This window comes from Haliotis rufescens, unplaced genomic scaffold (genome assembly GCF_023055435.1).
Source record: "Haliotis rufescens isolate VD_foot unplaced genomic scaffold, xgHalRufe1.0.p SCAF_12, whole genome shotgun sequence".
Taxonomy (NCBI): Eukaryota; Metazoa; Mollusca; class Gastropoda; order Lepetellida; family Haliotidae; genus Haliotis; species Haliotis rufescens.
In genome coordinates this window covers 34,517,496-34,535,990 of record NW_025963802.1, presented here as the reverse complement: position 1 = coordinate 34,535,990, position 18,495 = coordinate 34,517,496, and the positions used below count along the sequence as shown (strand labels likewise).

The following is an 18,495-nucleotide window of genomic DNA, read 5'->3' as shown; positions in this document are numbered from 1 at the left end:
AGTGAGTTAAAGTTTAACGTCACATCGGCAATATTTCAGCCATATCGTGACGAAACAAAATTTGATATGAACAATATATATTAAACTGTATAAAATTCTGCTGACAAAGAGCAGTATAATTACTAGAACATCACAGGCTTTCGTAAAACTAGTTTGAGAACAAGTAAAACTAGATAACTAACTAATCATTTAACAACACATTATAAAACAGGCTATAGATCGCCACCAACTGAAGGTTGATCACCGCGCTGGGGACCATGGGGACTTACAGTACTTTTGCTACCTGCATGGACCCCAGCCGGATTTACATCATCCCTTCAGTTGTTGGCGATGGCTGACAAATTTAGCCAAACAAATAAAATAACACATCTACTACTATTAAAAACGTGGAAGAAATAAATATACTTTGAAAGACGTGGTCTTACATACTTAAATAATTAAGGCACTTGCAGTGGCCAGTTAACAAGTTATCAGTGAGATAGTATATAAATAATGGGAACGCCAAACAACTTCATTGTAAATAGACAAATGCACCTGTGAATGGTCAAGTTTTTACATACCGAGTGAAACAAAGACGAGGTGCCAGCCTACACTGGAAATGCTGTACGCTGCGGTGTCCCCCCACTGTGCCCACTTTTGGTTTTTGGTCCTAAAACAACATGGGGAAGACAATGGGGGGATTAGGGATTAAGCGGGTGACCGTATCAGCTAAAATGTTCTCACCTGTACAGTGGGCACTGCGGTGATAAGTGAAATGTTCTCACAAGTGTTCACTCTTGTGAAATTTGTTCACTACTTTATCACGTGGAGGGGTGGCACAGCAAGATTGCGAAGGTATTGGGTGCGCCTCATCCAAATACCTTCAAGATTGTATCATTTTTCAAAGCCGAACAAGCGTACGTCGAGTCGACCATCCATCAGCTAGAGTCTGGTGGGAAAATTCGTCCAAGAAAGCGGAAGTACAGACAACTTGATAGAGGACAGACTGCAGATAGAGAAGCACCACCTGCAGAATGGCACCAAGACCATTCAACAGTTTGCTGATTTTGTGCATATCATGAAATTAAGGAAATAAAATGTATATGTATCATGATTTTGTACACATAATTGTACATGTAGAATTATTTTGTACACATAATTGTTCTTGGATTGTTGTACAATATGTTTTTATTTTGCCAATAATAAATCATTATTTACATTCTTGTGTATGCTTATTTCAATATACTAGTATATTCATGGTTCTATACATGCACTGTGACAAGATGGGCACTGCAACCCTGATGGTGATACGTCCTAATCCCTTAAACCCGGTCATTGTGAAGATCTAAAATTCTATCAACAGTGAGAAAACATGGCTGTTCATATTCATTTCCAATATCCTCTTAGAATTAGTGATAAATGTTAAGTCCCACACTAAACATTCTCTTAATAATTCTTACAAAATACCAAACAGAAAGTGGGGTGTGGGAAAATGGGACATATTCCTACGTGAAATAATAAGACATAAGTAGTGATGACTGTTCTATCATAATTGTACAAAATCTAAAGCATGAATTTGGCGAACGAAAAACATTAAGTGGGCAAAACTTAAAACGAATATGTCCGCAATCAACAAACAATCACTTCACTAATGGCGAGCATTTACCAACCCGCGACAATCGTGTTAACTCGGGGATTCCCCTAGCAATAAACTCACTTCTAAACTCACTACTGTTCTACTGTCGGGGAGCCACAATGGCTAGACTGGACCCTTCTGGAATGGTTCATGCCATAAAAGTCCAACAACGGAACACTAATTAAGACGGGCCGACCTTGTGTTCATGGTCTGGTGAACACAGGTCAATGGCGGCTCGTTAACTCAAGATTCACATCTCACTGTTTTGATTTATCTCACTATTCTTTTAATATATTTTCCAACTTCAACTGAAACCCGGTCCCGTGTTACACGCATGGCACACGCTTGTGCAACGAGTGACTCACGCGTGCTCAACGGGTTGCACACGCGCAGCACACCCGTTGCACACCAGTGTCATATGCATGTTACACGCGTTGTCAACGCGTGTTAGGGGAATGAACTTTTAGGCAGTAGTGTATATATGATCTTACAATGGATATATATGTTCTTAAAGTGAAACACAACACTAGTCTCTGAGAAAATGGCATCACACGTCAGTGTCTCGTGTGTCCGCCATGTGCATTGATGACTGCCGTGCAACGTAGATACATGGAATGGATGAGGTGGTTGATGAAGGCCATAGGCACTTGAACCCACTCTCTGAGGAACGCTTAATTAGCTGCAGTTGTCGGCCTTGGCCTGACGACATTCAGCCGTCTTTGAATCTCGTCCCACGGGTGCTCAATGGGATTTCAATCAGGACTGAGGGCAGGCCACTGCATGGTTCTGATGCCATTCTGCTGGAGGAAGTCTCTTGTTGCTCTAGCAGTGTGGGCACTGGCGTTATCATGCTGAAACTCGTGGTTTCGTCGACGTGCCAAAGGAGGTTTGGCGTATGGTCTCAAGACTTGATCAATGTACCGAGCTGCTGTGAGACTATTGCCTCTCCCTCGACCGATGTTCTGGAAGACTACAGGGCCGACCATCTGTGCAAGACCAATTCCACCCCACACCATGATGCCCGGACCACCCCACGTTTCTCTCTCAACAACACAAGCATCCGAATAACGTTCCCCACGGCGTCGCCAAATTCTCTGGCCTCTGCCATCTGCTGTTGAGATACAGTAACGGCTCTCGTCTGAGAAGAGGACTCTTCTCCACTGCTGGTGGCGCCAATGCTTGTGCTGTGTTGCCCATTGAAGACGGTCCCGGCGATGACGTGGTGTCAGAATGGGTCCTCGGTGTGGCCTGTGACAAACAAAGTGTAGAGGTGTCTGCTCGTCAATCGTCGACGCACGGTGTCCGCATTATTGTGTCGCTGGTGTGTCCCCATGGTCTGTCGAGCAGTTTCCGCAACATTAACCAAGCGATCTTGAAGATGCTGTCGCACAATCTGACAATCCTGACGTCGGGTGGTGACCCTTGGTCTTCCACTACGTGGTCGGTCATCTGTAGTGTTGGTGGTCTGGTACCGTTGCTGGAGCCTGTATATGGTCCTTAAGTGGACTTGAAATGCATTGGCTACTTGCCGGGCGGTTTGTCCAGGCTGTAATCGTCCAAGGGCTTGGTGTCGCTGATTTCTTGTAAATATTGGTATGTGGTAGCAATTCAATGTCGAATGAATGTTATCCGATCTGGGTGGATTTTTATAGGGCAAGAAATGGGGGAACGCATATGCATTTCAATTTGCACAGGACTCACGTGCATCGGGTTTCCATGGCCGTTGCCGTGATGCGTTTGGGCGATGGGTTTTATTGTCATCTGCTTTGTTTTTTATCATCAAATTTCATTTTTCAAGGTAATGTTGAATTTTAGAAACTTTGACAAAAATTACCTAGAATTTTAAATGACAACTTTTCATGCAGTGTTACTCGGGTTGACGTTTCTTTGCGGTTCAGTATATATATATATATATATATATATATATATATATATATATATAATGTGTGTGTGTGTGTGTGTGTGTGTGTGTGTGTGTGTGTGTGTACACATATGTGTATGTATAAAACATTCACTCAGTCTGTCACGACCCATTTAGTTTTATAGTATTATCTTAAGCTTGGCACATCATATTAATCACGAATAGCAAGTATTATAGGTACAACATGTACAGCCAAGCCTCAGATGTTCGCTTTTACGACAAATGCAAAGGACTAGTGGAAAGTTTATTTCACTGGTCCTCAGAGTATGTGGCTTGTCCTGTTTGAACGACACAAAACGTTTGCCCGGTTTCAATTTTCTGTTTTATTCAGTTCTAACATGTAGCAAATAGAAGCATTGAGAACTGGTTCAGAATTACAGCCCTCCAATGCAACAAGCCTGTGTCATCTTCCCGAGGCAAGGGAGTTAACTGACTATACAAGTCCAATTTCCAACCTTGCCGAACCAGTCTAAAATTATGGAGTTATATTTTGGCTGGACAAACGAGTCTATGCATAGTAAAAAAAAAAACGCGTAACGAAATCGTCATCCAGCTCGGTAACTGCCGTGCAGGATTTGGCCGATGGCAGGATTTGCAAACATGTGTTCCGCCAACTCTGTGTCATATATTTTCCAAATCTTTCACGTTAATAATCATGGTACTCACGTGATTTGATGCACTTCGCGAAGTAAGGCCCTTTGTATCTCAATATAGATTTTGATGGATCAGATCGTCTTGAAGAGGCGCCGTCATTATTTTTAAAGCAAATACAAGTAAAATGAGAGGTGGAATCTGATTGGTCAATATATTGGTTACATATAAGCGTAAGTCTAGTATAGCCTGAATAGTTTGTATAGCATTTATTAAGCATTTCCTATGTAGATGAATGTACCAAGTGTTGAACTTCCAGGTGCACTCTGTGCCGATGGAACTCACGACCAAGCCGGTGCGACAGATATTGTTCCCTCCGGACAAGGCCACACATACACCTGGATCGTAAGCCCCGAGTCCAGTCCGGCCGAGGGAGACCCGGACTTTTTGACATGGCTGTACCATTCTCACGTGGCATCGGTTGAAGACATCTCATCGGGGCTGGTTGGATTTCTCCTGACCTGTCGAAATGGTAACAGCTCTTCAATTACAATGTTGTCATATTCTTACATAGACGATTTCATTAAACATGTGTAATCAGTTTTATTATGCCTCAAAGTGAGATTGACCAATCAGAGAGCAGAAATTCTAACCCCACATGAGCCCGTATACCGTCAGTAAAAATCCAAGATGGTTGTTACTGACATAATATGAGACCGTATACCGTCAGTAACAGCAATCTTGGATTTTCAAACACCCACCTCACATATTTCACAAGAAAATACCGATACATCGTTATTTGACACTGTTTTGTGTTCATTAATTGTGATGTGCAAGGACATTAGTATGTGTTTTAGATCACTTTCGTTACTTTCTTGATAAAGATTATGGTAAAAATTGCCAACATGGTTTGGTCTCTAAGGTTTGAAGAGTAGTCTCCCTTTGACCCTTAACCTCAACGAACGGTTGTAAGTGTCAAGTTGATATGGATACCAGAGAGTGTAAAGTTTTCGGCATAATAAATTCGTTACGTTGTCTTTAGTTGGCGTGTATGGTGTCATATTAGGTAAGCAAAAAACACATATTGGGCGAGGCGTGATAGCTGTACCATGAATATGACACTGTATACGGCAACTAAAGACACCATAACTAATAATATGTTTACGGCATGCCTACAAAGCACATATTTAGTGAAAGATACGGAGCGCTAAAATAGTACCATACACGCCCACATTGTCGACGACGATGGAGCGTCCTGTTATCGAGGTAGCACTACCAGAACAATCTATATTTCAGCCGATCTCAGCAAAAGTGGCCCTCTCCTTTAGAATAGATATTCTTCGAATGTTTCAAAAATTTAAAACATGGCAAGACTAGAGGTTCGAAAGATACAGAATATAAGATGCTGAAAGAAGATTATTATGATATAAAATGCATGGCATGTGAACAAATGTAATTTCTGATACAATTACTAAGATGCCTGGCAAAAGAAAGAATACACCCATGTTTGATCGTAGCCAAAAATGAAACAAACAAGAATTGGTTATTCGACGTGAAGTATTTGATTCGGGTATCAAAGTTGAGTTTATTTGCCTTAAGTTTGCAGTGTTTATGTAACTTTTAAAAAATTTGGGTAAGAATTTTCCAATGCATACTTTCTTTTTCCTGGTAGTTTATTACCACAGTATCTAAAATAACATCATGTTGTTTCATACTGTTATCGGAGACAACACTGATGAAGGAATACACTGTGTTGGCATTTCAATCAGTATCCCTTTTACCGACATTTTACTGATATGCTAGTTCTCAACAGTCTTTCAGTCTGAAATGATATTGCAATGTTCTAGCAAGTCGCGGGCGACCCAGTCTTCTTAGGCGGCAATGTTCGCGTCGCAGAAACATTGATTTCGGGTTCGAATCAGGGTGCGCCCTGATGATGTTTCTAGTTTTGACGGTTTGTGGGTTTCACCAAAGTGGTCAACGCCGAAGACCTGCATCACTACGGGCTTTCAACCCGTGACATACTGGTAGCTTAAATACTCCTTTTAAAGCTGCATTAAACACAACTGCAACTCATTCACTACAGGCACTCTGGAGAGATGGGAAAAGACGCGCCTTTACGCCGTTTTCGTCAGCTTCTTTGATGAGAATCTCAGCTGGTACCTCGACGGCAATATCAAGTCTTACATCACCGGGATCGTTGATAAAGACGACTAAGACTTTCAGGAGAGCAACAAGATGCACGCCATCAATGGTTACGTATACGGCCACCTACCGGGACTCTCTGCCTGTGAAGGGGAGACAATTCACTGGCATATGGCATCATTGGGGTCTGAGACAGATGTCCACGCTCTCGCCGTCAGCGGACATTCTTTTAAATATTTTAACCACAGGTAAGCACCCTTTTATACAATAATAACCAAGAGACTGATTAGTTATTATAGGGGGAAACGGTGGGATTGGTCTTTGCACACCACAAGCCCCCGTTGTAAGTGACGTATTTCATAATCCTCCTCCCAAGACTAGATGACCAGTCCCTAAATAATTTTCAAATTAATAACTTTTTAAATTATTTGAAAAACTAAATCTGTATAATTTTTTCATGACATATATGGTACAACTGTCTCGTCTCCCAATATGGGACAACTGTTTCATCTCACTATATGATACAAGTGTTTTGTCTCTATGTGTGGTACAAATGTCTCGTCTCGCCATGTGGTACACCTGTTCGTCACTCTTCATGGAACATCTGTCTCGTCTCGCCTTATGGTACAAATGTCTCGTCTCGCCATATGGTACACCTGTTCGTCTCCTTTCATGGAACATCTGTCTCGTCTCGCCATATGGTACAAATGTCTCGTCTCGCCATATGGTACACCTGTTCGTCTCCCTTCATGGAACATCTGTCTCGTCTCGCGATATGGTACATCTGTCTCGTCTCGCCATATGGTCCATCTGCCTCGTCTCGCCATATGGTCCATCTGTCTCGTCTCGCCATATGGTACACCTGTTCGTCTCCCTTCATGGAACATCTGTCTCGTCTCGCGATATGGTACATCTGTCTCGTCTCCCTTCATGATACAACTGTCTCGTCTCGCCATATGGTCCATCTGTCTCGTCTCGCCATATGGTACAATTGTTTTGTCTCCCTATATGGTACAAGTTTTTCTGACTAAAATCAGCAAGAAAATAAATCAATGACAAAACGGGCCTTCGATGTTGTCATGTCATACATGTACTTCATCACAAAACCTGACTGTACTATTCATGTGAATACCTTGTGATAGCAGCAGTAGCAGTAGGTAGTAGTAGCTCTAGTAGTAGCAGTAGGAGCAGGAGGAATAACAGTAATAGCAGCAGCACTACTGGTAGTAGCAGCAACATTACTGTAGTAGCAGTAGCAGTAGTAGTAGTAGTAGCAACAGAAGCAGGGAGAATAACAGCATAGCACTAGTAGTAGCTGTAGTAGTAACAGTAGCAACAGCAGATGTAGTAACGATAATATCAACACTACTAGTAGTTGCAGAAGTAGTAGCAGTAACAGCAGCAGCAACAGAAGTAGCAGCAACATCAACAATAGTAGTAGCAGTGGTAGAAGCAGATTGTTTACTTTTATAAAAGAGTACAGTGGATGTTCTTTTAACGTATCCTTCTCTACAGATTGAAACACGTGATCACCATTTAATCATCGTCTATCAGGCAAGACTCGATTCGTCTGACGGGTGCGCAGTTTGTGACGGCCGAGATGACCGCGTTGACCAGCGGAAAGTGGTTAACGAGGTGCCAAGTCAACGATTATATCAGCGGTACGTATACCAATAAGAGATACCAGTTCGGCAGTCAACCAAGGATGTCGCGTGCAATTACAGATGTGGCGGATGCAACAAATTCAACATCCATAGATTAAGGCAAAAATATAAATTGAGCACACAGGAAAATGTATCAGTCGTGTCAGGGAACCATGGGGGAAACTGGTTACATCTCAATGGCCACTGGTATATCTGTGGTTGCTATTAACAATTGTATAACAAAATTAACTAGGTTTACAAATCAACACAAATTACTGTCAAGCAATTACAATGACAGAACACAATGGAATGGTGGTACAATATTCAATGGCAATATACTATAGGATGGCAGTGTTCAGTATGAAGTATAAAAATACAGTGGTGATAGCAAAAGTAAGTGATAAAAATATGATGATGTGCGATCCTGACATGAAAGCTGGTACCGATGTAAAGAAATGCGCGAGATGTACGTAACACGATCTTGCCCAATTATATACTGCCTAACTAGCTTCTGGAAATTTTTACAAAGTGTCCTCACCAGTCCACGGTATACCGGAGGTTAACACACCACACTAGCATCTCAATATAGTAACTTCCTGACAACTGTTTACATTAAATGGTACCACATTCCCGACGACTAATCACTGGCCAGAGACAATGCAATGAGCGTCTACCGAATCTCAACAGAAACAACATAAAACGGTTATAATTACAATCCTTGTTCAACAATAAAATCCACAATATAACAATGTAGTAACTTATATGAGTGTTTAGTTTTTGATGGATAACGCCATTTCAGATGGGATGGAAGCCTTCCTGACAGTCAATCACTGTAACTCCGTCCCACGTGTTGACATCCGTGTTGACAACATACGACGTTACTACATAACTGCCGAGGAGATGTGGGACTACGCCCCGTCCGGCAGGAATAGATATGACGGCGGCGACCTGACAGAGGAGGGGAGGTTACTCTATGTTTTGTATTGATAGATGTGACGTAAAATCACTCGCTTCATTTTACCTCCATCACCACCACCACCATCGTGGACCCCCTACCTATCCCCTCCCCACTAAGATATATTGTGACGAATATAAATCTCTCCCACGTGCCCTCCCCCAGCACTCGCCACCATAAAGCATTCCCGTTACCCATTCCGAAGGCACATCGGAACCTTTTCCCTTAGCCCCTTCACAAAACCTGCTCTCAAACCACACCCCTCATCGCCGTCTCTTTCCATAACCCACGTCACCACGCACATTCCTTACGTTAACCCAATACCTTCCTCCAATTTAAAACTCAGAACTATTAAATAAAGGAAATCAAATGTTCTGCCAGGTAAATTAAGTTGACAGATGTGCAGTTTGACTAATTGACAAAATATACATTTCAGGGTATTTGCAATTCAAATGAATAAACAACAAAAATACTAATAAAAATAATTAAAAAGCCCTTACTCACCTCCTTTACATGGATGACCTTGAACTTATTGCAAAAGGAGAATGCACACTAGAAAAACAGATTCTCATTGTCGAATCCTTTTCTAATGACATTGGCATGACCATTGGACTATAAAAATGCAACATTTGTCATCAGAAGAGATTGTATCGGTCAGTATACTTGGGGGAGTTATTGACCATCTCGGGGAAAGTCAGGCCTACACGTTCTTAGGGATGCAGGTTAGGGACAAACTCCTGAATGTCAAGAAAAAACTTCGGGCCGAGTACAAATGTAGACTTAATTTAAGAAAATCTGGGGCTCAGAGGTGAACAAAGACAAAGCCACAAATAGTTATGCTGCACCCGTCGTATTCTCTTGGTGTTGTTGATTGGATCCCACCACCGTCGCACTTCCCTCAATCGCTTATATTTACCAATTATAATGGGAGTGCGTGGTTTGATTAACGTGGAGGCTTTTCATGACAGAATTGTAGTGTGCACTTTTGCACACATTGATTTGTCTCATCATCTTGTGAATCAAGGCTCATAATGTATCCATCAGCTAAAGCTTGCACATGAGGCGACATCACTCCAATTCGATGTTCTTTGGTTGTTGTTTAATGACGAACTCAGCAATTGTCCAGCTATATGACAGCGGTCTGTAAATAATCGAGTCTGGACGAGACAATCCAGTGTTTTACATCATAACCATATGTCTACGCAGTTGGGATACGATGACATGCATCAACCAAGTCAGAAAGACTGACCACCCGACCCCGTTAGTCACGGCATCTCCATCTTAGGTACAAAACCTTGATGTGTGAAAATTTATCCAACTAAACACAATCAAGATATGTCATATCGCGATTCATTGAGATATGGGACTCACCTGCCAAAATAATCTTTATGAGTGAGTGAGTGAGTATGGTTTTACGCCGCTTTTAGCAATATTCCAGCAATATCACGGCGGGGGACACCAGAAATGGGCTTCACACTTTGTACCCATGTCGGGAATCGAACCCGGGTCTTCGGCGTGACGAGCGAACGCTTTAACCACTAGGCTACCCGACCGCCCTAATCTTTATGAAGATTGGTGTTAAGTCTGGATGGAAGTTTTGAATTACCTCCTGAATAACATACAGTCGTTTTCCATGTTATCTTTTCCTTTGGCAGTGATTCAGAAGTGTTCTTCAAGAAGGACTCCTCGAATATTAGCGGCGTTTACAAGAAAGCGCTGTTCAAGGAGTACACCGACTGCATGTTTAACCAGCAGAAGACACGGGACGTCAACGAGGCGCACCTGGGTTTCTTGGGCCCTGTGATCCGGGCCGAGGTCGGCGACCTGGTCAAGGTCGTTCTCTACAACAAAGCCTCTCGCGCTTACTCTATCCATCCCCACGGCGTGCAATACAGCAAACTGAGTGAAGGCTCCCTCTACAACGACGGCATCTACGGTAACATCAGTCGTAGTCTTCATCATACTGGCAGTTACTGGGTTCGTTTCTTTTGCACATTGTCCCGGTTCGAATCATTTACCCGTATTGATATCCACAGCTAAATCTGCTTGTTAACGGCCATTTTTGGCTGACATGTTCTCCCCGAAATAGAGTTATTAAAAGGTTTGATAAAATAATTCAATAACAGAACCTTTGAGATTATGCTAGAGCGATACATGCGATAAAGGTGTGGATAGGGTGGAGGTGGTGTGTGTGTTGGATTTGCCCTGAGAATGGGATTATGTTATAACATATTTACTCAAGGGTCTGTAAGGGAGAAATGCCCCTGTGACTTCCACACATTTATCAGTTGCAGACCGTAGTTACTTAACAGAAATATTTCCGACTGAGGTACAAAACAACATTCTCTCATTTACCCGTGACAGAATTACTTCCTTTCGTTTACTTCTTAAATTGTTTTATATGACTTTAGTTTGCTTGCAAATACAATTCAAGATGGAAATGAAGTATGTGACAGTTTCGTTATGAAATTACTAGACCAAACTTTCAATTGAAGACGCAACTCACGGCACGTACTGCAGTTCGAAGGATAAAAGAAATTTAAGATAAAAAGTGTATTAATCATTTGACCCTATACGCCCCTATTCAACAACTTTGAATCTCCGACAGGGAAGTACGATGACTTTGTGGTACCCAAGAGAATCCGCACCTATTACCGGACAATACCGGAAGAGATAGGACCCACGCCGGCAGACCCTACAAGTTTGACCCGAATGTACACTTCCGGCGTTGACGTAACTAAAGACACCTACAGTGGCTTGGTCAGCCCAATGCTGATATGTAGAAAAGGGTAGAGAAGTGGGAATCAGGTAGGCAAGGTTTTGTTTACAAGAATTTATGTCAAGATTTTGGTATCGATGACATGAAAAATTGTCTCTTATCGGCTCATTTTCGACTCATGTCATACTGAACAACAGAAAATGGCTTTAGCTCGGCTCTGGAAAGTATTCCAGTTTTATCACGGCGTATCATGCCTAATGTGGGAGAAAAGCCGAAAGCATCATCATCGGAGCGAAATTGGGATTCGAACCCATCAAGTATGGATAAATGATATAGCTAAGGAAAGGATCCTTGTGTGCATCCTGCCCTCCGTGGCACTGAAAACAGGAAGACGCATACAAAACTATCCTTTATGAAGCGAGGCGAGGAAAGTAATGAATGTAACTCGATTTCAAAGCATCATATTCTATTCCAGATTAATGTGACTAAGGACTTTTTTTCTGATGTTTTCTGTGAGCGACGAGAACAAGTCCTGGTATTTGGAAGAGAACATGAACATGAACGGCTCAATCCTTCCTTGAAAAATGGGGCCGAATTCATAGAATCCAACCTGATGCACTGTAAGAGGAGATGTATGTGCTTAATAGTGTCATTTGGTGACCCGAAGTGTGCTCACTCTCGGATTGGGAGAATATGCAGAGGACGTAAAAATATGTCTTTTTGTTTTCATCACGAACGAATCTAATATGAGGCAAATTTAAATTGTTTAATAAAGAGCTTCAAAAGAAAGCTGTTGTCTTCAATAGTGTCAAGAGTGAATGATAACATGGAAGCATTGCGTATTTAATCATACTCTTTTTATGTTTTAACATATATTTGCAATTCTTTCACAATATTAGATAAATAACAAATGTATTTTTTCTCAAGGAATAAATGGGCGCTTATACGGTAATCTGGACGGCCTTGACATGTGTGCTGGTGGCATGGTACGATGGTAAGTGTTTGGCATGGGGACAGAGGTTGACCTCCACACTTTGACCTTCAACGGTGACAATTTCATGAATGGCGACAACCAGAAGTCGGCGTCTGATGTACTTGCAGGATCCATGAAGACACTCAACATGATTCCAAGACACCCAGGTGTGTACTTCCGGGATCCATGAAGACACTCAACATGATTCCAAGACACCCAGGTATGTACTTCTGGGATCCATGAAGACTCTTGACATGATTCCAAGACACCCAGGTGTGTACTTCCCGGGTCCATGAAGATTCACATCATGATTCCAAGACACCCAGGTATGTACTTCCGGGATCCATGAAGACTCTCAACATGATTTCAAGACACCCAGGTATGAACTTCCGGTTACCATGAAGACTCTCAACATGATTCCAAGACACCCAGGTATGTACTTCCGGGACCAAAGAAGACTATCAACATGATTCCAAGACACCCAGGTATGTACTTCCGGTAGCCATGAAGACTCTCAACATGATTCCAAGACACCCAGGGATGTACTTCCGTGATCCATAGAGACTCTCAACATGATTCCAATACACCCAGAAATGTACTTCCGGTTACCATGAAGACTCTCAACATGATCTCCAGACACCCAGGTATGTACTTCCGGGATCCATGAAGACTCTCATCATGACCTCCAGACACCCAGGTATGTACTTCCGGTAGCCATAAAAGCTGTCAACATGATCTCCAGACACCAAGGTATGTACTTCCGGTAACCAAGAAGACTCTCAACATTACCCTTCAGACACCCAGGTAAGTACTTCCGGGGTCTATGACAACTCTCAGTATGATGCCCAACATGACAACCTCTGCAAAATATTTAGTGGCGGACCATTTGACATTTGGGTTTGGGGGATGGTACAGGTAATGAAAATAGCAGTATGAAGCATGTTTATATAATAACACCATGTGCAGCATAACCCAGTGTGAAGTTTTCTTTAAACTGACAGACAACTGGTCAACTCGACATGTTTGTACTCACAACTGCTGGAAGAATGTACCTTTTAATTACAGAGCTTGTGGGTGATGTGGTACAAGTTCAGAGACCCACGTACATGTACATACACTCACTTACATCATCACAAAATATAAACAGGTGACGCCAGGCCCATGAGACTCCAGAGAGGTGCCAATATCATTCAGCCTGGTTCTTCTGAATGGCAAGCTCCCGTTGTCATGGTTAAAAACGTGATAGTTCTTACTGCTTTGCCGTAGATTATAGACGCATCAATGCAGTTCCCAAGCCTATATTTTTCTCTCTACCGGGTTTTAAAGATGCCATATATTGGCGACATCCCTGGCAAAATGTATGGTGTCCTTGATTGTGCTGGTGTCTTTTGTCAAATACCACTCCACCCAGATACAAATAAAAGTCAGCTTTCATTACCCCCGATGGTGTTTTTTGGATGAAATCGCCTCCATGTGGCATTTCAGTTTATGATTTCAGAGGCACTAAAATATATGTATTGACATCATAACATTTTCTAAAACGTTTTCATAGCATTTGAATCAATTCAAGGCACTATTCAAAAAGATCAAAGAAGCAGGACTCTAAGACCAAGCAAATGTAAATTTGCGTCAAACAAGTCACCTACTTAGGGCATATCTTCAGCAAAAATGGCATCCATAGTGATCCTTCAAAAATAGATTCAGTCACCCAGATCCAATCCTCATCATTTGTTTAGGTTTGGCCTTGGTCCAACAGTTGCCAATAGACATTCAAAAAACTAAAGCAAGCCCTTACAACAGTCCCCGCCCTTGCATATCCTGATCAAAACGAACCCTTCATCCACACAACTGATGCTTCTCAAACTTCAATAGGGTAAATTTAGGCCAACTTGATTCTCATAATATAACTTGTATTGATGTTGTTAATTCATGTCTTTGGACAATACAAGTGTCTTGACATAAGTTCTGCTCTGGTTTTAGGAACGATGTTGTTTGGTGGCGTTTCTTTTGCTCGTCAGTTTAGGTTATGGCAATAAACTATTTTTATTTATAAAAACGTTTATATTGAATTTTTTTTCAAGTAAGGGTAAATTATACTTAATGGTCATTTCACCTCACAGTCAACAACTCTTATGGCCTCTTGAAATGGAAGATTGGAAATGATTCCAGGCATACTGTCTATCATGGTCATGTCATGCTCACGAAATACTCTGTACTGCTGAGGATGGCCATATTGTGGTCGAGACCTTTTATGTAGATTGAGGCTCAGTTTTTTATTTACACATAATCATGAGGTCCCCCCCCCCCCCCCCCGCCACACACCATAAAAAAGAAGCAAAAAAAAACCCCGCCGATCCCTCCCCCCACCCCCTTTAAAAAATTGTCCTGTCCCCTATAATTTTTCGGTCAGAGATTTAAAACAGAATGTTTTCTGTGAAATGAGGAAGTGAACACTCATTTTTTTTCACAATACTTTGCCTTTTATGACATTTATTACAGCGAACAATTATAGATCTATTTTTGTAATGGCAAAACCTGACCAAAATTATTATCTTGAAAAAAATAATAAGCTATATATTTTAGCATCCCAGAAAGAAAATGGAATAATGATCTTAAAGCTATTTAAAATGCTTTGCGGAAAATACGGCTGCAATGGCGAACTGATCGGTAAACTATGGTGCTGTGTACTCAGGTTGGTGGGGTCTGGTTTGTCGGACGAACGACCACTACACCGCAGGCATGAAGGCTATTTACAATGTCATGCGCTGTGGAGCTGCTACTGATCCAGATACGTCACTTCCGCTGGGTGGACAAGTTCATACAAGTAATGGAGGTACCATGGAATTACATTCCCGCAAGAAAAGACACGATTCTTAACGAACCGTTTACAGCTGAAGGAAGGTAAACCAGATATCCGCTCAATAAGTAAAAAAACCCACATAGCTATACATGCGCGCATGGGCACAAGCGATATATTTTAAGGTCTCTCTCTGTCAAGGATGTTTCCAAACCTTAACATAGACATTAAATACACTTTCTAAATATGTCATGTGTGGTTAAGCTAGCAATTCAAGGAGTCATCTGCCTAAAACGTTCGAATATTCAGTCGATTAGTATAATTGTGAGCAATTAAGATTAAAGCCTATACTATACATTTGATGTGATGCTAGAACAGCCAGTCACGTACGAGAAAGGAGCAAAACATTGAAATTATTTGAAATAATATGGCCATTTTGACCCAAATAAATAAACTGGTGGTAAATGACATTCTATTCTAGTCAAAACACTGTTATTTGACATTTGAACGCATTTACTGCAGCCATGGTGCAACGTTCGTAAGCGAGAGCGACACAACAATAGGTGGCACATACATCAAGGCCCAGTATCAGGAGTACAGGGATGCCACTTTCAGCATCCCTTTGATACGCGCAGTTGATGAGGAATACCTTGGTCTTCTTGGTCCAATCATACGCCTGGAGGTAGGAGACGTACTGGAGATAGTGCTCAAAAACGGCGCCACTAAACAAAACTACACCATCAGAGCGCACGGACTTCACTACAACAGCGACGATGGCAACTTCAGCGCCTCGGATCAGCCAAGTGTTCCACCGATGGGCGTGAGAACGTTTCCTTGGAATGTCACGGAATCAGACGGACCTGGGCCGAGTGATCCCGAATGTGTGGCACGTATATACTACTCTGATGTGAATCCTGTGATGGATGTTAACTCCGGTCTTGTTGGGCCTCTCGTTGTGTGCAGGAAAGGAGCTTTAAAACTAGAAAGTGGCAAACGAATCCGGAGGAATGTTGACGCTGACTTTGCCCTTTATTTCTCCGTGATTGATGAAAATCAGAGTTGGTATTTGGATCAGAACATTTTGCTTTTTGCGGGGAACGCCTCGGCGGTGAACAAAGATGACGAGGGGTTTATAGAAAGTAACCTTATACATGGTGAGCATGGACTGAATATTTAATCAACTTGTAACCGGAGAGTAATTTAGGCGGATGTTGGCTAAACTATGATACCATGGGTTTTGATGATTATCAAACACTGTCAGTATTACCAGATATATTACGGCGTGTCATCTTGATGTGGGAGAAAGCCTTTAGTGTGCCAGTCTCAGACACTGACCACTTCAGTGAGAAATGGTGCTGACAAACCTTGAAACATTATTAGGGCAGCCGGGATTCGAACCCCGATCATAGTTTTCTTTCACATCTGAGGGACACAATCTGGCACAGCGAATTGCGGCGTCTTAGGCGTCTTAGTCACCCGTGCCCTGGGTTTTACGAGTTTTGAACCATTTTGATAACGTCACGCTATTGTTCGTGTAGTTGAGTCTGAACCAGGAATCCACTGGCCATTCTAAACGTGCATTTTAAACAAGTAATACTGGCGCAACTATGGGCCATTATGGAGAGTTATAGAGAAAAGTATACGTTAAGCATATATCAACATGTTCGGAGAAGTCACTCGAATCTGTTGATTCCTTGAGTAGAATCAGCTCACTCGTTCAGGGCTCTTTGATTCTACTTCTAGATTCAGTTTGTCATGATTTCTCCGTTACGGAATCAGTTGTGTACATATACTGAGAAAACTTCGGGTTATCTAGTTTTGGGGTCATTTTGAACAAGCTTCTGATAAGAAATCATTATGAATTGATAAGGGATACATGTATTGGAAACTGACTTGCCGTGTTGACCGTTTCAGCAATCAACGGCTACCTGTAACCACCGACCTCCACTCATTATGGAGGGTCAGACGATGGACTGGTACCTCCTGACTCTCGGCACAGAGGTGGACATGCATTCAGTGCATTTCCATGGCAACGACATCATAAATTTTGAAGACAAGCCTCATACAAATGACGTCACCAAGCTGTTCCCCAGCGTGTTCGCTTCGGTTCGCATGCACGCGGTGAGAGTCGGGAAGTGGCTGTGCCACTGCCATGCTCATGATCACATCCACGCCGGAATGGAGGGCGTCTATGAAGTACGAAGAGGTTCGAAATAACAAGGACACGATGTTATTGGATAGTATGGGAACATATGGAATGGCGGGGTGAGGGTGGGGGCGAGGGCGAGGGCGAGGGCGAGGGTGGGTGTGGGTGTGTGGGTGGGTGTGGGTGTAGTTGTTGGGTGGGCGTAGGGCGCGCATTGACGGTGGTGTGGGGTTTGTGAAACGTTTGACGTCATTATCGAAATCTGAGCTCGAAATCATACTTAGTTGTTAGGTCAATACCCGTTCTTCAATACAGCGAGGAAGGCAGGAAACTCGACCATTCACATTTTAGACTAAAAGAAAAGTGTCAAGGATAAGTATCTTGGAAACAGAAAGGTATCGAAATGTCCACGGTATTCTGAAGGCCATGGAAACTCAGCAGAACGTTGAGTAAAACGTGATGAATGTGTTCATCGTAGCTATGCATGAGCGGTCAATTGATGTCGGACAGTAAAAGTGGAGCAGTCGACATCTGCTATTTCGCGGCTAAGTCAGTGGCTGCCAAATTCAACACATTTAGTTTCAAACAATTTAATAATGACCATAATTACAGGGCCACATTACATGCGGTCCGAGAACAAACGCAGGCCACACTGTACTAAGTATCTATTTGTAGAATAAAACATTTCCCCACACCAATAACTTATCTATGACAACTTAAATGTTGGCTTCCATTGTCTATTGCTAATCACCCATCAGCGCCAATCATCTGTTGGCTTCTACCCGTTGTTATTTTCCACCTTTTGTTATCTTATTAATTTTGTTGTCCTCACATATATATGTTCTCTGCCTCATGGTATTCATTTCAGAATTAAAACAAATACATAAATCTATCAGCCTATTATGAATACATAGCCATTCAAATATACCTGGTAATCAAACAGCAGACAGTGCAGCCAAAATAGCCACCACGCACCCTTCCCTCCCCATT

The 18,495-nt window shown here is 42.2% G+C and overlaps 1 long non-coding RNA gene across 1 annotated transcript; it reads left to right on the top strand.

The window, feature by feature from the left end:
- Nucleotides 1-8,812: 8,812 nt before the first annotated feature.
- On the top strand, nucleotides 8,813-11,493 carry LOC124112442. Its single transcript, XR_007220149.1, has 3 exons — nucleotides 8,813-8,880; nucleotides 10,526-10,806; nucleotides 11,479-11,493. It is a non-coding gene; the product is annotated as an uncharacterized LOC124112442 (long non-coding RNA).
- Nucleotides 11,494-18,495: the final 7,002 nt, after the last annotated feature.